Raw genomic sequence first — 25,248 nt, 5'->3', positions numbered from 1 at the left:
AAACCAGCCCCTTAAAAAAGAAAGCAGGAGGTGATCCTTAACTATACTTTTATGAATACTGTACAGTATGCTTTATAAGAGCTCAGCTCCAGGATGGATTTTCTTCCTCTGCCGCCCCAGCCTGAAGGGATAAATGGCCAGAAAGTGATCTACTCTGGTATTTAATTAATAGTTACACTTCATTTTTATTCTCTATTTCTCTACGGAGGAAGTAGTAGGAGACTATAATTAACCCATCCCAGTGTACCATATTGGCATGGAAGAAGTTCTTGTTACATTACTCATTGGTTTGGGATCAAAGATCTTTAGTCTTTACCAGTTTTATAATTGGATAATAATGTTAATACAACCTTATTAAAATACTTTAATTCTCATTTGTTTATTTTAAAAAGAGAAATTTTGCTTATGATTTTTAAAACCTTTTAGGTGACCTGAAAATTAGGGAGAAAGTAGGAACTGATGTTCATTCCATTCAAAATTATTTGCAAATACAACAAATTTTGTGTAACTTTTTCCTAATTCCAAATTTTTTGTTCAGTTCTCTCCCACTGAAATCTTTAGAAATATTGTCATTGTCTTTAATGGGAGCAGGATCGAGCCTATTGTTTCTCTATCTAAAAAGTAAAAGTTCAAACCCTACATCCTGTGCGTAGGAAGCACAGTATATCATCAGAATATTAAATATTATTATTGAATTATAGCTACCATTAACCTTTTGTCTTCCTATTGCAGTAGTGCCTAAGGGTCCTAATCAGGGATCAGAGCTTCATTGGGCTTGCAACTGAATGAACATATGCCAAAACATGGTTCCATCCCCAAAGAGCTTAAAATATAAGTAATCTTTGTACTACTGTTACTTTCTTCTGTTGAGCATGAGATATCTAAGTGTTACAATAAAGCTTGTACATTGACCAAAGTAGAGGAATCAAGGATTCTACTTACCTAAAGATTGATAGAGACATACTGGTATGTTCTGAGTAGATATGGCTTCTATTTTTGGAGTAGTGGATTTTTCACTTGAGTTGTCCTATCCCACATTCCTAAACAGTTCAGCTAAATATTTTATTTAGCTGTAATCCATTGCTTAGAGACAGAATAACTAAACAGACCTAGCCATTATAAAGTGAGCTTAATTTTTAATGTTTTTCCGAAAGTATGTTGTTAAATCATAGAATTTGGGAAGCTTAGAGATATTTACAATAGAGTTTTACAAGGAGGGTCCATCATCTCAAGCTTCATTTGGAACACAGGATGTTTGGTGAATACCGTTACAGTGCGGAAATCCTACTACTATGGAAAACTATTTTAAAGTTTCAGAAAGCAGAAAAACGTTATGCTGTGCTACCAGTACATAGGTGGTATCTCAGTGAGAGACAAAGGAGTAGTGGGGACAAATAGAAATAGTATTCACTTAAGATATGGTCTGCCAGAAAGGAGCTAAACTTGTGGTTTGGCCAGGTTCTGGAGAACTAAAATAAAGTTGAGAGACCTACTGTCGCATTGTGACCTCTCTTGGGCCAGAAGAGAGAAGGAGCAACCTTGTATTTTTCTGCCTTACCACATAATGAACATTGGGACAAAGAAAAACCAGTCATTCTCTTATCTTCCCTTAAACTCCCGCCTCCCCCCTTTTGGACTGTGTGTGCTCCATAAAGATAATTCATGTTCTCTGTATGTATAAATATATGTATAAATATGTATAAATATCTCCTGTCTGTGTGTTCCATTCTATGCATCCGAAGAAGTGAGCTGTAGCTCATGAAAGCTCATGCTGAAATAAATTTGTTAGTCTCTAAGATGCCACAAGTACTCCTATTCTTTTTGCGGATACAGACTAACATGGCTGCTACTCTGAAAGATAATTCTGTAACTCTTTACCACCTGCACAGAAGTTCGTATTTTACCCAAAGTTACTGAACACCTGTGCAACTTCCATTGAAATCTGTGGAGAAGAAAAGGTGTAATTTAGGAGAGAATTTGGCCCAGAGTGTACCATCAGACTAGCTGGTTGAAAATGAGAAGTGAACCTGCATTTACTAATCTGATCCTCTTCCCTGGTGCATTGTTTATTGGAGAATAAACTTGAAATGGTTTAAGCTTTTCTCATTGGTGCTAACTTTTCTTCAGTTTTGCTGATTACAAATGACCCAAATGATCACTTAAACTATTTAAGATCTTGTTAATTAATTGTATGTTAGTTTTAGAATAACAATTTTGGATATTGGTATGAACTGTATAGTCCCTCACAAAATGAAGTCTTTTTTCAGATCACATGCATTCAGTCTTAAATCCTGTAAAACAGGCATTCCACACTGATAGCTGTGCTGACATATGTTGATTTTTTTAGTAAAGGAATCAAATAGAAAACACACAGAGCAAACAACAAATTGAGTTCTAAATCTATCTCCTAGGATTAGAGAGAAAACTGTTTTCTCTGGATTAGGTATTGATCTCTAAAGGATTATTGAATGTCCTAAAATACTTTCCAACAATAAAACCCACCTCTGTATTGTGGGGGAGGGGAGGAGTCCAAATAAGGAATTAAAAGGCGCTCTCTAAATGATGGGATACCAGGATTATACAGTAGTATGCATAAACACAGAACACATTTCTGATTTGTTCTTTGCATGTGACCTAAATATTATTGAAAATTTAGCACAGAATTCATTTATTTTTATTGTCTGATTTATCAGTTAAATTTTTTCTTATTAATCAAAATGAGCAGACTCAATATCCTTTCAATATTTTTGTTGCCTTGTCGGTCTCAGGATATGAGAGGTACAAGGAAGGTGAGGTAATATCTTTTATTGGAGCAACTTCTGTTGGTGGATGCTACAAGCTTTTGAGCTATACAGAGCTCTTCTGGTCTCTCACCACCTTGTCTCTCTCAGACTCGGTGTGTACGTTTTTGTACAGATTTTCTTTAAGACCTGGTTTTGTATGAAATGTATTTGAAATATCTTTAGCTTTAAATTATTATCTTCAGAAAACTGATGCAGCAACATACAGTAGAACCTCAGAATTACGAGCATCTCAGGAATGGAGTTGTTTTTAACTCTGAAATGTTCGTAACTCTGAACAAAACATGGTTCTTTCAAAAGTTTACAACTGAACACTGGCTTAATACAGTTTTGAAACTTTACTGTGCAAAAGAAAAAAGGTGTTTTCCCTTTATTTTTTTTAGTAGTTTAAATTTAACACAATATTGTACTGTATTTTCTTTATTTTTTTTTATTTTTTTGTCTCTGCTGCTGCCTGATTGTGTATTTCTGGTTCCAAAGGAGGTGTGTGGTTGAATGGAGTTTGTAACTCTGAGGTTCTACTGTAGTTCCCACCTGTACACTGCTACTGTGGCACTGGACAGCATGTTAGTACCAGTAGTTATGAATGTATTCATAGCTGAAGATATGTTATAGAGAAGATTTTAAATTCATCCCTTACATGGACTTGTTTTTATTTTTTTTGTTTTGGATTCCAAGCTCTGATCTTTTCCTTACTTACAACATTTCCATTTCAAATTCTATTTTGTTTGGTAATGCGAAAGGTCTGAATACATTGTCATCCTATTTACTACAGAGTGGTACAAGAAATTAAATTGGGAGCGCACACTTGCAAAAAGCCATTAAGTAGCAAAATTTGCCAGGGGAAAAGTTAAATATTTATTTATATATATATTTTCAGTTCTATGGTTTTATTCATAAAGCCTGACTCTTACAATTGTTGGATCTCTTTCCTGCAAATACTTTAAGTACTAAGCATATATTTTTGTGTGTTTTAGGTTTTTTAAAAAAATACTTTTCTTTTTGTGCGTCTTCCTTTTATTTATGACCTTGGCGGATAGTGGGAAGTCAAACATACATTAGTCAAAAAAGCGCCCAATGAAATGAAAAACAGTGTCATATGACACCTAGAAACTCCATTATTTAAAATACTGCAGTTACTTTGGAGATACTGTACCAGTGCATACATAGATTTGGGCACAGGCAGTGGCTTGTGTAGCCTTTTTTATTTATTTGTGGACTTGAAGACTTGACCTAGCAACCCCTTCATCACAAGATTTGTATACTGTTTTTAAAATGCGGTACTCCTTCAGAATGGAATACGCAGTTCAGAACATGCAGGTGACAGATGTTGTTGTTTTTCTAGAAACAAACCTATTTTTCCTTGCCAGGGGAGGCAGGTTGGAATATGGGGCACTGGTAGCAAGAATTCTGTTTAAAACAAAACAACAAAAAAAGAGCTGCCCCCTCAGTTTATGTCCCCTTCCTAGAATGTGTACTTTTTGTAACTAAATATTTACTCCATTGTGCACTTGAAATTATTCACAGGATAGTGCTGCTCCTTGTTTCTGTTATATTCAGTATGCTCTCTAAGATGAAATTGGACAAATGCATTTGCAAATAAATCAGCCACAAGGATTCCATAAAGTTAAGAGTTTGGCTTTGCTTACCAAAGTTTAAGATTGGACAGTGTGTTTAAAAATCAAGAGAATTCCTTTCAGAGGTAGATATCACAGAAAAACATCTGTTGAGGACACACAGAAATGAAGATGAATGCATTAATGAAGGAGTGTTCAGCATTCAAAGCCACTGTTTTTAAATATAAAAATAAGCTACCAAGAAGAGTAGGATTAAAAAAGTAGAAAGGTGAAGAAAGAATAAGCTAATGCCACAACTTTAGATAAACATATGGCACCCATAGTGTTCACAAATACAGTAAAATCCCAAAAGTACCAACAAATGGTAGAGGTTCCAAACTTTTAAGATCTACAGAGCCCCCAAAAGGAGATTGCCTGTTTTCCTTCCATTCTACCTTCATGGAGTGGTTGCCTGCCTGACAGTATAATGGACACAGGAAATGTGTAGAGACTTCTGGAAGCTAACTTTTTCTAATTCTTTCATAGTAGACTCCCTACACTCACTCCAGGCATCAAATGTTGGTTCTGTTCTACTGTAGCTACTATTTCTTTTACCTGTTACTAGGCTGAGGCAAGATTTCTGGGGTTCCCCATCACCATATTACTTTTGGGTCACATGTAGCTCTGATATTTCCCTATCCCTTTTATCCCCCTATTGATGCACTCCAACCACTGCCAGGGTTTTCTTCAGAAGTTACTGGGGAACGATGAGAAACAGATTACAACCATCATTCTTTTTTCCCACCCTACAAATGTGTTCTTTTGTTTCCCACTGGAAAAAGTTTGTGCCTGCTGCATTGCCCAGATAACCAAAATCAAGAGTTGTTGAATGCTTCCTGGAAGGACTTTTCAACAGATAGATTAAACCAGGAATCAAGAACTTCAGTAGATTACTGGAGCAGATTCTTTTAGAACAGTGACTCTCAACCTACTCTACTCCTTTCAGGAATCTGATTTGTCTTGCATACCCCCAACTTTCACCTCACTTAAAAACTACTTGCATACAAAATCAGACATAAAAATACAAAAGGCTCACAGAACACTATTAGTGAAAAATTGCTTATTTTCTCATCTTTACTATATAATTACAAAAAATCAATTGGAATATAAATATTGTACTTACATTTCAGAGTATAGTATATAAGCAGTATAAACAAGTCGTATGAAATTTTAGTTTGTACTGACTTTGCTAGTGCTTTTTATGTAGCCTGTTGTAAAATTAGACAAATATCTAGATTAGTTTCTGTACCCCATGTAAGACCTCTGAATACCCTCAGGGCTACACGTACCCCTGGTTGAGAACCACTGTTTTAAAACGCTTACAGGCCTTAGTCAAAGTACACAGTTCTTGGACTTGGAGGAGAGCAACAGCTTTGACAGATTACCCTCTGGCACAGATAGTGTGAACAGTATGTCCCAAATGCCTTGCCAGCAATAAAAGCAAACACATGGCCTGTCAGTGGTGTAAACAGGAGCAATGTCATTTTGTCATGTCCATGCCCAGCTAGCACATAGACAAGACATCATCCAAAAGGTGCTAAATCAGTTATCTGGATGTGCAGAATTAAACCTATTTTCTAAAAGGTTCCTATTCAAATGGGAATACGAAGCTGCATTTTTATAGGCTGAAGAGGATGGAAACCAAGCTTGTTCAAATTAGGTAATTATCAATAAAATTACTTATAGGAAATAATAATTGGAAGTATACGTGCATGTAAATATATGCACCCAATAGCACAGATAAAACAATATGTGTGTGAGTTATCCTGATGGTTTCACAATGTGTTTTATAGTTCAAGTCAGAGTCTTGCAGTATGTGAGAATTTAAGCATGGAAAGGTCTAGAATTGAGCAACTGATTAGACATGAGGAAACTGATAAAAACTGTTAGAGAAATATAGTTCATTAGAACTGTACAATTGTTCTAATTAAGATAGTCAAGAAGACAGGAGAGGATAGCAAAACAGTAGGACATGTTGTTTTACCAGAAACAATATCTTCATTTCATACTTAGGAAAATACACCTACCTAAACTGACTATTAAGGTAGGTAACTGTAGTATAACTCACACGTTAAATCAACACTTATTTTTCTTTAAAATTCCCGCAGCTCCACCAATTAAAACACTAATGTATGGTGGCTGTTAGTGTTTTAATCAGTATATCATGTAATATGATTTAGAGCTGATATAGACAACGTGATGAAAAAGTGATTGCAGAGGTTTGTCTAAATAATCTGTCTCATTATTGGCACCACCAGCATAACTACAATTTTGAGTAAGTTTAAGTAAAATGCTAATGTAGAAAAGACCACATACGGCTGTGTTTTGCATTCTTTGCACACCCAACCAAAGTCAAAGTTTTGTGTAAGTAAAGAATGCAGGATCTAGAAATTTAATATTATACATAAATGTGCTACTTGCCAGTCAGGGAATAAACTAGCATGTTCTGTGACTCAATTTCTTGGACTGCAGCAGCACATTAATTCATTACTATGCTTTTGTTCCCATTTTCAGTACTGGAGGAAGCGGAATAGCTGGCTTTGCTTTCTGTTCTGTGAATAAGACAGGCCAAATGCATAAAACAGGGCAGCAGGCCTGAGTAAATTTAACATTGATTAAAGAATGACTTAAGAAAAAAATATCCAAAAGACACATTGAGGAAGAAAATGCATCAACATCAGTTTAAACAGCTGTATAGTTAGAGAAACATACTAACTCAGATAATAGGTACAGGGTCAGTTACTCCCTTGTGTCAAAGACCTTACTGAATCCTGAAGAAATGGAGAAAGGTGGTAAAAGATGAGATTTTAAGCAAATTAGAAATAGAGAAGGTTTAGAATATCAAGACACGAATGGTCAGGGGCTGCTCTAGGGATTTTGCCGCCCCAAGCACAGCAGGCACGCTGCCTCCGGCTGTTTGCGGATGGTCCGCTGGTCTCATGGCTTCGGCGTGCCTGCGGGAGGTCCTCCGAAGCTGCGGGACCAGCGGACCCTCCACAGGCAAACTGCTGAAGGCAACCTGCCTGTGGCCCTCAAGGCACCGGCAGAGCGCCCCCTGCAGCTTGCCGCCCCAAGCACACTCTTGGCGTGCTGGGGCCTGGAGCCACCCCTGTGAATGGTAATCCCCAATAGATGAAAAGCTGAGTGTTTATGTTGACATTGAGATAATGAATGTTTTGGCTAATGATTGAAGAACTGATAAGACACTAGGAACCGTCAAGTTAATTTCTGTTTTGTGGGAAGTCAGAAAGAAATGAGCAGATTTTATTAAAGTCCTTGTACGGATAACAGATGTTCAGGAATAGTATTAAAATGGTAACTCAGGTAAATTTTGTTTGTTTGTTTTAATCATTTTTTTAATAATTGTACTACACAGGTTATGTGAAGTTTCAGTAACAGATAAAAGAGCAAAGTGTTAACAACGTCTTTATAGTGGCAATTTGCTTTGAGATTTTACATTACAGAAATAGTTTTTGCTGTGAAATCTAAATACTTCTGTAGTAACTTTATGCTGTAGTCCAAAACTAAAAAACTAGAATTGATAGCCTTGTTTGGTTTGTGGGTCTCTTATGACTTTGCTACTACATAATTTTCAGAGGAGGGGAAAGCTTTGGGGAGGAATATCTAAAATAAAAAGTAAAGAGTATTGCCAGCCTTTAATGTAAAAATACGTCAGCCCCTCAGAAATCATAAGATTGACTTAGAATTGTGCAGTTTTAAAAAATACAATAAACTCCTGGTTCTTCTTATTTGTCTTCTAGTTTTTGAGCCTGCAGGGTGTACTGTGATCACATTTTCAGGCTTTACTCCTCAATCATGTGAACTAGAATCTTACTTTCTTTATCTGAAAATGGAGAATCTCAGGTATTCACTTATCTCCAGGAAAGGGGCTCAAAGTAAAACATCAGATATAACTGGACTCACGACAAAATCATGAAAACTGGCAACAAACAAAACCGGGCCCCACTGAAGTCAATGACAAAATTCCCACTAACTTCAGTGAGGCCAGAATTTCTGTCTAGTTTTCTGTTAAGTAAAGCCAGGTGTGAAAGGCTTCACTTAAAGGTGGTTGGTGATTCAGTAGATGGCACTGTATCCTTTGGGTCATAACTAAGCCAGTGCTTTGGCATGTTGTTAGGCTGTCTTTCAGATGAAACCTAGAACCACAATCCATATAATTTGAAATAATTAAAACTCATGGCATTCTTCACGAGGGTAAGCATAAGTCTTCAGTTTCAGAAAAGGCTTACTGACCAAAGTTCAACTCAGGCAGTCATATTTTGCATACCTAAACTTTCCCTAGCGGTTTCAGTTGAATAAGTTATTCTATACTTTTTCCTTTTTAAAAACTGTTGAGTAGACGTTGCTGGCACAGAATGGCTGCCGTGTTCATGCACAAGCAGTCGGAGTAGCTAATGAGACGAGAAGTGATCCCTGCGTATAAAATGTCGTCTGTATAGTGCTTTGAAATCTTTTGAGTTGAAAGATACCTTGTGAATATGAGAGAATAAAAATAGCAATGTCCCTGATTCTGGCAGCTTCTCAGGGTGCCCAAGACTGAGAGTCACCTTGTTACCGCCCTACCTCAATGAGAGAGAGACTTGCTTGTGCTTAACTGGATGTCAGCTCCCTGACACAACTTGTCTGTTAGCTACTCAAACAATCTCCTCAGGGCTGGGCCAGCCCTTACTTCATCTTGCAGGTAATAGGTGTGCATCAGCCCTCTGAAAGTATTCCCCTTTTAATATTCAGCCCCTGCCACTGGACACTCACAGATTTGTTGTCCTCAAGGGAATAGTATACACAATTTGACTGATACAGCTCAGGTTCAGGTCCTTTATAACATCATAGCACTGAGATATAGTTACAGTGAAAACAATCATAAGTTTATTATCAAAGATAAAGATTTAAGGGATATTGAATAAGGATAATGGACAGAAATGGTTACTCATCAAACAAAAAGTCTAACACACTTCTTGAGTCTAAACTTAACTTTAACAGGCTAAAATCCTTGTCTAAAGTAGTTTCTCACCTAAAGCAATCTCCCAGCATTGCTAATGTGTCACCAATGTGGCTGGGATCCCACCTTTCATGAATTCTAAAAGCACTGTCCTTTTTGCTCCCTCAGTGGTGGATAACAAAATGTCCTTTTGCTTCTCCTTATTTCCCAAAACTCATTATTTTATCCTCAGAGTCAGGATAGCCCCATGATTCCTTTCCTGGTGTTCTGGGTCCAAGTTGTTTTCACACCCTTGTGTTGACTCCATGTGCAAAACAGCCTTTCATTGTGTTGGCTTACAATGCTTAATCTGTGTTAGAATCTAGGCAGACATCCTTTTGTCTGGCAAAACCTGTCAATCCTGCCTAGAATACAGACTCTAAAATATATTTTCAGTACGTATAGACAGATCCTTAAATATCATCTGTACATAAATCTCGTGATGATTATGAGGATCAGTATGACATAAGCTTTTATTAGACACCTCACGCAACCCTTTTTGGATAAATACCGTGAAAACAGTGTGCTAACTGTTACCAGTTTGTCAAAGCCTGATAGGTGTGAACGCTTTGCAAGCTGGCATTGAGTGAGTCGTAGGGTCCCACTGCGGTACTCTGGCTGCTTTGTATGGACAAACTCAATAACTGTCCTGCCTCATTTTTGCTGTGGGAAGTATTGTCAAGAGAGCTGGAGAGGAGTGTGAGAAAGGAACAACACGCCAGCGCTAGGAGGCACTTGGCATGAGATGAGTAGCAAAGGTACAAAAATTCATAAAAGCAGAGTTAAAATGTCTTATAGACAAAGATGATGCCTCTTCCAGAACCTTCTTTGATGTCTGAGTCCTTCATTTCTGATATCCAAATTCTGTTCTTTAATTTGTACGTGGAACTCAGTTGTCACTTCGCTGTTCCAGGTATTCCTCTGAGTTCAGACAAAGTATTTGAAATTCCACAAATTAGGCATGGAAAAACAGAGCTCCAAGGAAAGACAGTAGTAATATCTTTAATAAAAGAGACCTTCTCAAGTGGGGGTGTTTCCTTTAGCTTGCTACACATAATACAGAGAGCACCCCTTAACACTCTCAGAATAAAGGCATTGGAAGTGAGAAAATAAAACTGACAGTACCTACAGTGCTTCAAATAAATTAACAAAACCAGTTTTTGTGAAACATCAGATTACTAAAAATGTTATAAAATAAATTATTAGGACTTGCTCCTCTAGTCTGTGACCTAGTAGCTTCTTCTGTAGTGGACTGCTTTTAAATGTCTGAGTAGGATGCTGTTGAACCTAATAGCCTGATCAGGTTCCTATTAAATTTTGGACAGTCGAGATCAGTGAACACTGGAGGAATCTTTTCCTCTTGTTTTTTCTGCTTTAGTATTAAAAAAATAAGTTGTCTGTTCCTTTTGGTTTTTCAGTGAATGCATTAAATTTACTTGTGCCATAATTAAAGCTCATTCAGCTCTTTATGTAAGGGTTTAAGTAGGAGGGAATTATGTCTCACACTTAAACTGGGTGTTATAAATCCAGGTTTTCAGAATAGTAACATCTTTTAAGCTTCAAAGTCCAATTTGTCTGTGCTCCGAGTGTTTCTCTTACAACATGAATAGAGTCCAGCTGGATAGCATTTTCAAGTACTTCAGCTTGACCAGTATTTTTGTACTCCCTCCCTAGTTGCAGCCAAGACTACAACCCTCTCCATCTCTACCAGTCATGCTGGCTGTATAGCTGTCTCAGTTTCCTGGGGGAGGTCCAAATCACCATCAAAGACCTTCCTTTTGATGGACTCGAACTCTCCTCTGAGTCCACCAATGAATCTCTACATACTTTGAGAGATTCCAGGGCCACTATCAGATCCCTCAGAATATATGCACCTGCAAACAAAAGAAAATGTCCGGTCATAAATGGTACAGAAAACTTGTCCGGTTTAATTCTGTACTTATCATAGGCCTTCTGAACCCCTTAAGAGGAGTCTGAAATTCCAGAATGTAAGAACACCTACTGTAATTGCTACCATGACCCAGCTGTCCTTTTAATTCTGCTGTCAATTTTGATGGTTTAGTTGAGGGTCCAGAACATTTCCACCTTGTGAGTCTTCAGCTGTATCGTCCCACCCACCTCTCTCCCTTTGAAGACTCTGGAGTAGATGATGTCAGACAAATGGTTTATTGAGGCCATAACATCAGGTTATTCCATTCATTTCACCTCCATCCTCCATGCCCCCTCTTTCCTGTCCCTTTCAGGGACTCGTCTCATGATATTTTGCTGAGACAGGAAGTCGTTTCTTTTCTATGCATGGGGCCATAGAAATGGTTCCATCCAGCACAAGATCAACGGATTCTATTCCAAATATTTTATGGTCCACAAAAAGAACAGGGGATGGAAACTGATATTAGATCTCAGACTTCAAATATCTTTGTGAGATCACCCTACTTCCCTTCTGCTTTAGAATTTCATCTCATGGGACTTTGGGGTAGAGAAGGAACTTAGTGCAGTTTGCCCATGCAGCTCTATATATCCTTGGTACAGAACATGAGGATGTCTGGAATGTATGTGCGGGACGAACAGGCACTGCTACAGAAAATCTCAGATCAAAGATGCATAAGTCACATGTGCATCTGAAGTGGAGTACTCATAGGGACATACATCTTGAAGAACTCCAGTTACTGCACCAGATGAGTAACCTCTTTTTTGATTCAAGCCTTATTGATCACAATTAAGTATGAAAATTACAAATTCATTTTCATTAGTTGGTGTCAAGTCAATTTCAAGAGACAGGTGCTGTGGACTGTGCTCATATTCTGTTAGTGGACCTGATAGGCAGCAAAGAGTCCTGTGACACCTTATAGACTAACAGACGTATTGGTTCATGAGCTTTCATGGGTGAATACCCACTTCGTCGGATGCATCAAGTTAGATCAGGATTCAAAACTGCAGCAGAGGGGCTGGGATCCAAAATCTTAAGGTGATAGCTGATGTGGGAATTATTTTTCAAAGCAGCTGTCTTCAAAAGAAGGGAATTTGGAAACAGTGGATATAGACAGTCATGACAGGATTGTAGGAATCTGGGATTCCTGACTGCATAGGTCTTTAGAGACCACCCACTGAGCTTTGACAGGTAATGAGCTATAATAACATAGAGGTTCTTAATTAAATTTGAGAGCTGTTTTATCTGAGATCTTCATTACAAATACAGTAATCCTTTTGCTTGTGTTATGTTACCAAATAATATCAGAAATGGGCAGAAGAGACTCCAGAGATGGGACTACTAACTATGCAATACTCAACTAGTTGAGGATTTGTAAATGCTCAAGTCAAGACATAGTCTCATAGACTCATAGGTCAGAAGGGACCAATCTGATCATCTAGTCTGACCTCCTGCACAAGGCAGGCCACAGAACCCCACCCCTCCAATTTTATAACAACCCCTATCCCAGGACCGAGTTATTGAAATCCTCAAAATTGGTTTGAAGACCTCAAGCTGCAGAGAAACCACCAGCAAGCGACCCGTGCCCCACGCTACAGGGGAAGGCGAAAAACCTCCAGGGCCCCTGCCAATCTGCCCTGGAGGAAAATTCCTTCCCGACCCCAAATATGGCGATCAGCTAAACCCTGAGCATGTGGGCAAGAGTCACCAGCCAGCACCCAAGAAGGAATTCTCTGCAGTAACTCAGTTCCCATCCCATCCAACATCTCCCCGCAGACCATTGAGCGGACCTATCTGGTGGTAATCCAAGATCAATTGCCCAAATTAACGATCCTATCATAACATCCCCTCCATATACTTATCAAGCTTTGTCTTAAAGCCAGGAAAGTCTTTTGCCCCTACTACTTCCCTCGGAAGGCTGTTCCAGAACTGCACTCCCCTAATGGTTAGAAACCTTCGTCTAATTTCAAGTCTAAACTTCCTAATATCCAGTTTATACCCATTCGTCCTCGTGCTTACATTAGTACTAAACTTAAATAATTCCTCTCCCTCCCTAACGTTAACCCCCCTGATATATTTATATAGAGCAAGCATATCCCCCCGCAGCCTTCTTTTGGCCAGACTAAACAAGTCAAGCTCTTTGAGTCTCCTTTCATAAGGCAGATTTTCCATTCCTCAGATCATCCTTGTAGCCCGTCTCTGAACCTGTTCCAGTTTGAATTCATCCTTCTTGAACATGGGACACCAGAACTGCACACAGTATTCCAGATGGGGTCTCACCAACGCCTTATATAATGGTACTAACACCTCCTTATCCTTGCAGGAAATACTCCGCCTGATGCATCCCAAAATTGCATTTGCTTTTTTAACAGCCGTATCACATTGGCGACTCATAGTCATCCTGCTATCAACCAGTACCCCAAGGTCCTTCTCCTCCTCCGTCGCTTCCAACTGATGCGCCCCCAACGTATATCCAAAATTCTTATTATTAATTCCTAAATGCATAACCTTGCACTTTTCACTATTGTATTTCATCCTATTTCTATTACTCCAGTTTACAAGGTGGTTCAGATCTTCCTGAATAGTATCCCTGTCCTTCTCCATGTTAGCAATACCCCCCAGCTTCGTGTCATCCGCAAACTTTATTAGCACATTCCCGCTCTTTGTGCCAAGGTCATTAAATAAGATCGGTCCCAAAACCGATCCTTGAGGGACTCCACTAGTGACCTCCTTCCAGCCTGACAGTTCACCTTTCAATATGACCCTCTGGAGTCTCCCCTTTAACCAGTTCCTTATCCACCTTACAACTTTCATATTCATTCCCATCTTTTCCAATTTGACTAACAGTTCCCCATGCGGAACCGTGTCGAACGCCTTACTGAAATCTAGGTAAATTATATCTACCGCATTTCCTTTATCTAAGTAATCCGTCATCTTCTCAAAGAAGGAGATCAGATTGGTTTGACACGATCTACCTTTAGTAAATCCGTGTTGCAATTCGTCCCAATTACCATTGACCTCTATGTCCTTAACTACTTTCTCCCTTAAAATTTTTTCCAAGACCTTACATACTACAGACGTCAAGCTAACAGGCCTATAATTACCCGGATCACTTTTATTCCCTTTCTTAAAAATAGGAACTACATTAGCAATCCTCCAGTCATACGGCACAACCCCCGAGTTTATCGATTGCTTAAAAATTCTCGCTAACGGGCTCGCAATTTCACGCGCCAGTTCCTTTAATATCCTCGGATGGAGATTGTCCGGGCCCTCCGACTTCGTCCCATCGAGCTGTTCAAGTACGGCCTCTACCTCAGTTGCGGTAATATCCACTTCCCTATCCACATTCCCGTTTATCATCCCTCCATCATTGCAAGGTTCCTCACTAGTCTTATTAAAAACTGAAGCAAAGTACTTGTTTAGATGTTGGGCCATGCCTAGGTTATCCTTAACCTCCATTCCATCCTCAGTGTATAGCGGCCTCACTTCTTCTTTCTTTGTTTTCTTCTTATTTATGTGGCTGTAGAACCTTTTACTATTGGTTTTGATTCCCTTTGCAAGGTCCAGTTCAATGCGGCTTTTAGCCTTCCTCACTTTATCCCTACATGTTCTGACCTCACCAAGGTAGCTTTCCTTACTGATCCTGCCTTTCTTCCACTCCCTGTAAGCTTTCTGCTTTTGTCTAATCCCCTCTCTGAGTTGCTTGCTCATCCAGTCTGGCCTACAACTCCTGCCCATGATTTTTTTCCCCTTTCTTGGGATGCAGGTTTCCGACAGTCTCCGCAGCTGCGACTTAAAGTAATTCCAGGCCTCCTCCGCATTTAAATCCACTAATTCCTCCGTCCAATCCACTTCCCTAACTAATTTCCTTAACTCTTTAAAATTAGCCCTCGAGAAGTCAAAAACCCTAATCCCAGATCTACATTTGTTTATCCTTCCATCTAGTTTGAACTGAATCAGCTCATGATCACTCGAACCAAGGTTGTCCCCTACCACCATTTCTTCTACGAGGTCCTCACTGCTCACCAACACCAAATCTAAAATGGCATCTCCTCTCGTAGGTACTTCAACTACTTGATGAAGAAATCCATCCGCTATCACATCCAGAAAAATCTGACCCCTATTATTCTTGCAAGTACTCGTCCTCCAGTCTATATCCGGGAAGTTGAAGTCCCCCATAATCACACATTTCCCCTTTGTGTTTACTTCATTAAAGACATTAAAGAGGTCTCTATCTATATCCCAATCAGATCCTGGCGATCTGTAGCACACCCCAAGCACTATCTCAGGGGAAGCTCTAGTTGCTTTTTTACCCAGTGTGATTTTTGCCCAGACAGACTCTGACTTATCCATTCCACCGCTTCTTATTTCGCTACAGTTAATTTCATCATTGATGTACAAGGCTACTCCACCACCTTTGCCTTTCTTCCTGTCTTTTCTAAACAGCACATAGCCTTCAATACCCGTGCTCCAGTCATGAGTACTATTCCACCAGGTTTCGGTTATCCCTATAATATCCGGTTTCACTTCCTGCACCAGTAACTCCAGTTCCTCCATCTTGTTACCTAGGCTCCTCGCATTAGTGTACAGACCTTTTAATTTTCGGCGTTTGTCGTCAATGACATTCTTTCCCCCGTCGTGCAGAGACCTTCTACCACCAGCATCTCCCGTTACTCTGGTTTCTACTCCACTATTCCTCCTTGGATCAAATCTTGGGACCGCAAGGGTATCCCCTCTCACTTTGTTTACTTCCCTCTCCAGGTTATATTCCGGCGTGGAGATCTCCTGAACATCTCCCAACCATCTCCCCCAACTTCCTAGTTTAAAGCTCTCTTGATGAGGTCGGCGAGCCTCCATCCTAGAATTCTATTTCCCTCCCTGCTTAGATGAAGTCCATCCTGAGCGAACAGTCGTCTATCCGTAAACGCTTCCCAGTGACCGTACATCCCAAAGCTCTCCTTATAACACCACTCCCTGAGCCATCTGTTGATCGCCATAATCTTGTCACTCCTTCGTCGCCCCGCTCTAGGAACTGGCAGAATCCCACTGAAGATCACCTGAGCCTCGATGTCTTTGAGCCTCTTCTCCAGTCTGGCATAGTCCTCCTTGATACAGTCCAGCGAGTAACTAGCCGTATCGTTCGTTCCCACATGAAGGATAATCAGCGGATTCTTTCCCGCTCCCGCTAAGATCGTATTCAGCCTCAGGTCCACATCCTGTATCTTAGCCCCTGGCAGACAGCACACCCTTCTGTTCTCCCGATCAGGTCTAGTTACAGGCCTGTCTACTCTTCTCAGTAAAGAGTCTCCAATCACGTAGACTTGCCTTTTCCTGGCAACAGTGCGATGCTGCGGTCTATCCCCCACAGCAGCTGGCCGCAATTCCTTTCGATTTGTATTCGCCCTTACAATCCTCCTAGGGCTCGTACTTGGTGTCGCCTCCATTGACTCCTCCCCTCCTTCTGCAGGACTAGCTGCTCGCCTCTTCTTCCTCGCCCTTTCTCCTTCAGCAGCCTGCTGTGCTCCATCTTCATTTCATCTGAGCCCCTTTTCATACTGAATGTGATCTCCCCGTCCCACCCTCCCAGTAGCCGCATTGTAAAAATCTAAACATCGTGGGGTGTGGAAGGGACTCTGAGACGGAGGATACTGGGGAAAACTGTTAACATTAGAAAAAATGCCCTGTGATCTATAACGACCATATAGAAACTCATTTTCAAAGAACTCATCTGAAATGCCCACACACATAGTAAATTGTTTAGAACTCTGTTTTCCTTGGAAGGAAGAATGGCAGAGTTGACTCTGCTAGCATTTGAATCAGTGCCTCCCAGGAGTCTGTTTTCTGAAATAAACATTAAGCCACCTGCTTAATAAGCACACATAGGTCTCAAATACTACTGCTTGAAATAGGTGATTAGATCAATGCAATAGGATGGGGGTTGAGCCACATGTGATATCCCCACACATAAGACTTCCTAACTCTTAATAAGAGTAATAAGAGTGCCTAACTATTTTTTGCCTTGACCAACACAATTTATAGCTGAGTATTATAAGGGGAAATCATCTCAATTTTAAATGTATAATTCAATCTTCTAGTAGCTGTGGTTCCCTTTATGTTGCAGTCTGTATCTTAAGGAGACATAGCTCTTGTTTGCAGAGATATTTTAGGGATTACTGCTTAATTATAAACCAAGTTAACATGAAGAAAAAAACTATTTGCAGTGAACTGCATAACCTCATTCCCTTGGCACAAAGCCACCAGACAGATTTTCATCTTAATGCTCACCAGATTAAGCATTCTAGATCTCAGAATGCTTTTATAACAGCTTCCCACCCCCATTGCCCCATCACTTCTTTTGGATCTAGAGTATAATACATTGTATGTATATTTCATCTGGGGGAGGCAGGAAAAGAGTTTTGTGTCTTTTGCTTTCATTGGGAGCATATTGCAATATATAATAGGAGGTCCATAGCATATGACTAATCATTGCATTGTAAAATAATTCATGTCAGATACTGTGGTTCTTATAATACTTATCAAAGTATACATACTACTTATCTTTCTCTGGCACAGTATTCCAGCCCCATTTAACTGTCAATGTATGCCTTTATCTATAATCCTTCCAAGTCTGGAATTCTTGATAGAGTGCCAACTGTCTTGGCTTACATATTATCAGAAAGGGAAAAGCCAAAGATAGCGGTACCAAACAGGGCCAGTGTAGTTATTCAACCACCTAGTGTCCTGCTTCTAATAATGATAATTATATAAATCCTGCCTGTCTTCATATCTTTGGTAATGTGAGATAATATAAACTGCTTTTATGAGCTTCTGAACTAGCTGCAAGTGAAATACGTTACTGTTTTATTAAAGACTGATCTTGAATCATTTTGATGACAAAATGTTAGTGCTTTATTAATGATCAGAGTAATATAAATGTTTTTCTTGAAAATTTTATTGGCAGCTTTTACTACCAGGCTCAGTGCAGTAATACTTTACCATGGTCATTCTGTTTGTCCAGTTTCCTCCCAAGCTCTTAAACGGTTTACTAACCAGCATTTTTTCCTTCAAAAATTTCAGTGGGACAGTATTTGGATTTGTAGAATAGGCACATTTATACTTTATTTAAAACAAGCATTACTGTTGTCATAAGGTTTAGAGTTGTCACTAACTGCAATCTGAGGTTTATTATTATGCCTGTGGCTAAATATTAATCTGCATAAAGGGGTAGCTTATTTTCTTATTTTAAAACTTCTTTGAGTACTTGCAGATCCTAATAGAATGGTTCTACTGGAGGGATCAGCGGACTGGTTTATTGAATCAACAAATAACAGTTGAAGTGTATGTACAAGACACCTGTCTTTCTGATAAGCAGTCAAGCATTGCTCTGCTGTTAAGTTTCAGTAAAAGAATGACTGTTTCTGAAAGATTGAGCTGATTATTTGAATGCATTATTTGTCCTTGATCTTATCATTCAAAGTGTTCGCTCAAGTAGTTCACCATTTCATGTTTCACTCCTATCCAAGAGATACAGATGAAAAAGGAGCATTTAATGTGGCTCACTCTATACAAAGTGTGTCTACCCTAGGTTTCTTTGCTTTTGGTCTTAAGAAAAGTTGTGGTTATCTGATCAGAATCATGTGAGCATAGCTCAAATTTATGAGCTAGATTAGTTCCTGAAATTAATAAATCTCACATTGTTCTTGATCTCACCATGTGTCTAGGAAGGGTCACCCTCAGTTCTGAAGTTTGACATATAAGGGATTAACAAGAACCCATTCTAAGCTGTTGTGCACACTGACAATGGCCCATTGCACCAAGGAGCAGCTGTTGGTAGAGAGGGTTTGTGGAGGAAGCTGTAGTTTCACAACACTCTCCCAGCAGAAATCCCCCATTGTAATGCTCTTTAAAATATATATAAAATAAACATACATGAAGGTTAATGAAGTAGTAGTAGCAAAAAATGTGCCTTACACATGAGTGGGCTCCTTTTCAGATTTTGCTATAGCGGGATGTTCAGGAGAGGATGTTGCTATGCCAGCTACCTGTCCAATCCTCTGAGGACAATTGCGTACATCCCAGCTTGCTGGTGTTTGCTCTGAAAGGCCTTGTTCTTTCCTTTATCCTCACTAGCTATTAGAATCTGCAGGGCTGGAATCTGGGACCATGGGAGTTCTGGGCTGCTGACATCTCTGCATCCCCACAGGAGGCTTTGGCTGAGCTCCCAAAGGAGGACCCTGCACAGCTGGGCTCAGCAGGAAGTACTACCCAGCAGGACCTGAGTGGCAGCCCTTCACGGCCCTCTGGCTGATACCAGTACTTAAACGAGGAAGCCATGAAGGGGAGCCATCTGAGGAACAACACAGACTGCCTGCCTTTCTCTCCTCCAGACCCTGCTTGCAGTAGATCCTAAACTCTGGCTTCTGACTCTGGTGTGTCCTTGACTTTGCTATTAGATTGCTATCTGTAACCTGGCTCATGACCCTGATCTCTTGGTAACCTGGCCTTGGCCTGCTTCCCGACACCTGACTCATGGTTCACCATCTGGCCTATCTCTGACATCATGGTACAAAAGTACCAAGTACTTGGCCTTATTAACGATTCCTGGTCCAACCACTAGGTTTGACTGCCCTTGTCCCAGTCATGACACTGATGATCTATTTCTCTCTCAGACCAGTTCTGACTTATTTGTTGGGCAAAATGTCAAACTTATTTCACCATCTAGGAGGCAGCAAATCAAATTTTGAATTAAAAAATGTTTGATGTGATTAAAGTGAAGACTGTTGCTGCACAATTTTAATTATAGACATATTCTTTATTTCCTTTCCTGCACTATTACCCAGTGTTGATGTATACTGCTAAACTACTGTTTTTTCCACACTCGAGGTAGCTGTATTTAATTAGTGGGTGAAGTGATTTGTGACTAGTTTGAACATAAAATTGACAAATATAATTTTGTTTGGACAATGCTGCTAATTACTTCTCTTTTTCTATGTTGTTGAAATATTGCTTTTTGGAGACTACAACATAGCAAAGAAAGTAGAGATAATGCAAAATGTCCAACACTCGCATACGCACATCATTATTTGTGGGCAACTGAAGTAGGATAAGATAAGTGATTAGCAAGTGGTCATCACCCTGGCATGTTCAGGAAATCCCAACAGTTGAGGCCTGAGTCAGCCCTTTTAATTATAACTTACACAGCCATCGTACTTATTTATAGGGGGTTTGAGTCTCTTTATCCATATCTAACAGTGTTGGAGAGTCCTTCTCTTATAGGCTGCCTGCTGACTTAACTCAGCTAAATTAACATATGCATCAACTAGTTACCATCGAATTCTGTGTTTGAACATCAGCTGATGTTCCTATCTTAAAATATCCGAAATTACCATAAACTGGTACTTTGCAGTCACCTATCACCAATTTAGGCATACTTGTGTATTGCATCACTCTTTCTTGTGAAATGTTAGGATACAGATCACTCATTGGTTAGTTGCTTACGTCATGTCTTTAGGCCTCAGTTAGTTTGGCTAAACTGTTGTCTTACATACTATAGGTCCGTAGGCTTTTACGTTAATGCCTTAATCCATAGCTATATCTTTCTTAGCATATACCTACATATCAATAGTAAAATAACTTCTACAAAGCGTATGTGTAATTATTTTTTCCTCCTAGGTGTTCTTCCTCCCAGTGAAGTCCTGATAATTCACTCATAGCTGTATACCGTGATTAATACTCCCATTTCTTTTCAGATGACTGTCCTTGGGTCATGAAACCATTAATTAGAGTACTTTTGTAGCTTTTTAGCGCTCCTGCTTTATTCATCTGTATATGCTATTGAGATAGCCTCTGTCCCAGGGGAAAGACTAATGCACCTGTCAGTCCTCTGCTGACAGACTAAATATGACCTTGCAGGGCCTCATCACAGAAGTTGGTGGTAGGAGAGTAACAGCTAGAATTTTGGGAATCTGTTTGTCACGGCACAGGGGGCACTGGAAGACCCTTTGAAGCCAGGGAGTCCCGATCACATGAGCTGTTTGATCATGTCTTGATCCACCGTTGCCTCTTTCTGTCCAGAAGCACAAAACTAAGACTGAATGTGGATTAAAATAGGTAATTTGGTGTCCAAAATGTAACTTTTTTTTTCTAACAACCATCATACATGTCCCAAGATTTTTAGCTGAATAAGCAAATGTTCTATCGCTTTCACTATCAAGTATTACCAGTATTACTTACATGGAAAAGCTACCTCAGTGACAAATTATATTCACATTTACTTGCAAATATTGTACTTTACCATGATGCATGTTTTGAATCAGTAAATTTTTTGTGATGTATTACAGCCTCTCACTATAATTTATAACATTTCAGTGGATAATGTTTTGACCATTTTTGGTCAAACCATTTTTGACCATTCAAACCATTTTTGAGGATTTCAATAACTCGGTCCTGGGATAGGGGTTGTTATAAAATTGGATGGGTGGGGTTCTGTGGCCTGCCTTGTGCAGGAGGTCAGACTAGATGATCAGATTGGTCCCTTCTGACCTATGAGTCTATGAGACATTCTATTCTGTGAAAACTATCATGTTTATTTAAGTAACTTCACTAATTTTGTGATAATTCATCATAGCTTTTAAATAGAAAAGTCACTTTTAAATTAATAATTTTTTATTCATAAGAATGGAAAGACTTGGTCTATTTGACAAGGGTTGCAAAGGGCATTGCAGTGAAAAATGTCAGCATAATTTGTTCCTCTCATCATGTACAAAAGTTCTGAAGTCAGAGGTAAATGTTTTGACATTAAATTCTATTGAACCTCTTTAATCACAGTAAATCTCCTCAGATCAGATGAGTGTCTGCGGGGTATCTGTCTGACTTTGGGCTTCTGTTATAAGAATTTGACACTAACATTTATACTACACAGTAGAGCAAGGAACAATACTAGTGCAAATGGCAGCCTCTTGACTTTCCAGAGATGGTTTTCTTGCTATTCATCATCCACTGCCCAGTATTTAAATAATCACTCATAATTCTTTCTGTGGGTGGTGTCTCCTAGCCCAAACACAGTACTGTCAATTTGGAGCAATTTATAAACTCCAATTTATGGAGACTGACTCATACAACGGGTGCCTGTCTGGATTAAGTTTTTTTTCAGTTTGGGGCAGATCATCTCTTGGGAATGGGTAAGGGTTAAAATGAACTTGTAGACATTAAACATAGTTTGCACCTGTGGTGTAGTGTGATATGATTCTATCAAATTGTGATGTCTTATTTGAATATCTGTGTGGAAATATTGGCAATGTGGTCACGTTAATTTGGACTTGGCCAAGGGCAACCTATTATGCTGCACTGCCAACAGCTACCCTCATATGACATCTCATTGTAGGATCATCACTGAGAACCATTAAGGCTGCAGTCTGGGGCTATCAGATTGACCTTGAACTACTGGCCCATTGTCATAGAACAGTGGTCGTTCTACATCAGGGTCATATTTGATAAAAATGTGATTTTAGTATTTTTATTAAAATATCTGATATGAACAAGGTATCTTTCAGTTGTGAACAAATTCAGATGGTTTCAAGACTTTTCTGCAAAGATAGACATAATCTGCATGCCATAATACTATATGTAATATATTTGGTATTACAATTAAGTGAGAACAGAGTACTCTGGACTCTACAAGACAAACAACTAAGAATCCTTATCCTGAAGAACTTATGTTTTAAAATACAAAATGTGGTACAATGCTTCACAGACAATTAGAGTCAGCATTCAGGGAAAAGGGGAATGGCTTATGGAGATGGAGTAGAGGAAAACTAGATGAAATGTGGAAGTTGTGAAAAGGAAACTGAATCCTCTGGTGGGCTAGGTGCAATGACAAGTCAGTGGGGTTTCGTGTTACGTATTTATACAAATTAAGATGAACAATATTTGATGACACAATTGTTGAATAAGCTGCTGCAACATTTGAGCATCTTTCTTTCAGTGCCCAGGAGTTGAGGTACTTTGTAGGAATCTGTCATCACTTTGAAAACACTAAACAAAATATATTACTGAAATTTCTTTTGATTTAATGAGCTCTTAAAATAGCTCTGTTATTTTATTATATCCACTCAATTTTCTGAAACCAGGTCACATGTTGACAGGTTCAGGATTGGGCTCCAACTCCTGAACTCTAAACCTGGCCCCGACAGAGTCCTACTGTTGCCTTGTCAGGTAATTTAATCTCTTTGTGTTTTAGTTTTCCCATGTGTAAAATAGGGATAATACTTGCCAACTTCAGAGGAGTATTGTAAGGATTTATTAGTGTGTAAAGTGCTGTGGAAGTGGAAAAAGGAATACAGGTTGCTATGTTGTAGTAGTTTGAGAATGCAGCTGCAACACAGCACTGTCTGTGGGGAGAGATGCAAACTGCAGTTAGAGAACCGAAATAGGCACTCCCACACATAAAACCCCATTTGTCAACATGAACAGTTTAAATGTACAAGTGGGGAGAATGGCCTTCATTAGTAAAATATTGAAAAAAGGTTGAATTTTAGATTTATATTTTGAAGATGCATGAGCATAAAGCAGCCTGTTCGATTTTTTTTGTTTTATTGGCTCAATTTGACTTTTTGATGGGACAAATTGGGAATCCTCTTTTGAGTATGAAGTGGAAATAGCGTTTTTCTTTTTGCTAGTATTTTATCCCAGTTACCCCATCATTTTGCCAACAGCATTGGCCTACATACTATTTGTACTATGTATTTTCTCTTTCTTTTTTAAAGAAAACATTGAGAATTTTTATTTAAACATCTTATGAAGACATTGGGGCCACTCCCTTTGCTACTAAGCACTGCACTTTCTTCAACTCTAAAAAAAAGATGTGTGCATATATGGCTGTGTTTAAGTTGCTTTTTCACAGATCGAAGTGGTGAAAGCAAATAGTTGTTTTTAAGTATAGAAGAGTGCACGTGAATTTTAAATAACTGGCCTGAATTATCCTTCCCACTGTGGCGCTTTCACAAAGAGAAGCCTACAGCAATGTTCACTTGAACTAAAGATGTCTGTATTCTGTGGTTTCTCCATGGAAACACAGTCATCAGCCATAGAAAACAATTCAATTCAGAAAGGCCGAGTTTCCTTTCCAAATAGCCCCTAAAATACCTCCTGGTAGATTTAGTTCAGATTCACACGTGCTGACCACTCGTTAACTATGAAAAGACTGCAGGATATCTTTAGAACCATTTTCAGTAGAAAGCTAGGGACATTGTAAGCTGCTAACCCCCTAGGTCCATGGGAAGTTTTGAGATGATTGCCAAAGCAATTGTGCAAATGAATTGGCCACAGAAACCGTAGGATTGTCTTTCTTTTATCCTTATTGTTGTGCAGAAACAGAAAATATTTTCCCATTGAAGTGTAATCATTTCATCAATGCTTCAATATCTAACATTGTCTTAAAGAATGAATCATTAGTTTGCCACTGCATGTCCATCCTATTGCCATTCAGAATGCTAAACAGTGTAATTTTTTTTACTGGGCTAACAGTACTGGCACTGAATCCTGCCACTACTGAACTATTAGTATTCTTTTCTTCCATCCTCTTCTTCCATGCCTTGGGCTCAGAATGTGCTGTTAAGATTCACTTCTAGCTAATATTATGGCTTCTCTGTAGCTGTTTCATTGGCTAATGTTAGCACCCATACTCTTGCATGGCTCATGTTCTCTTCACACTTCTGCATTTTAAGCCTTTCCTTCACATGCTCATGTCACATGCTTCCTAAAATTGTTTTAATCTTTCTTTCACCCTCTGAGTGGACTTGAATCTTGCCATATGTTTACATTCATATATAACGTAATTTGGGCCAAATTCTGCTCTCAATTGCATCTGGGTAAATCTGGAGTAACTTTTTAATTTCTATGGAGTTA

At 39.2% G+C, this 25,248-nt stretch overlaps 1 protein-coding gene across 2 annotated transcripts in view; it reads left to right on the top strand.

Annotated features, from left to right (window-relative positions):
• The window catches only part of PPM1E (protein phosphatase, Mg2+/Mn2+ dependent 1E), a 121,579-nt gene that overhangs the window by 9,276 nt on the left and 87,055 nt on the right, over nt 1-25,248 (top strand). Inside the window, exon 2 of one of the 2 annotated variants that reach the window (XM_050928788.1) lies at nt 19,547-19,772. The exons of the other annotated variant lie outside the window; for it this stretch is intronic. The gene's annotated coding sequence lies outside the window, so the exon portion shown is untranslated. The remainder of the gene's footprint in view (nt 1-19,546; nt 19,773-25,248) is intronic. 2 annotated transcript variants of the gene reach the window in all.

The sequence above is a fragment of the Gopherus flavomarginatus genome, chromosome 19, assembly GCF_025201925.1.
Source record: "Gopherus flavomarginatus isolate rGopFla2 chromosome 19, rGopFla2.mat.asm, whole genome shotgun sequence".
Lineage (NCBI taxonomy): Eukaryota > Metazoa > Chordata > Testudines > Testudinidae > Gopherus > Gopherus flavomarginatus.
This window is presented reverse-complemented; position numbering and strand designations above follow the sequence as displayed.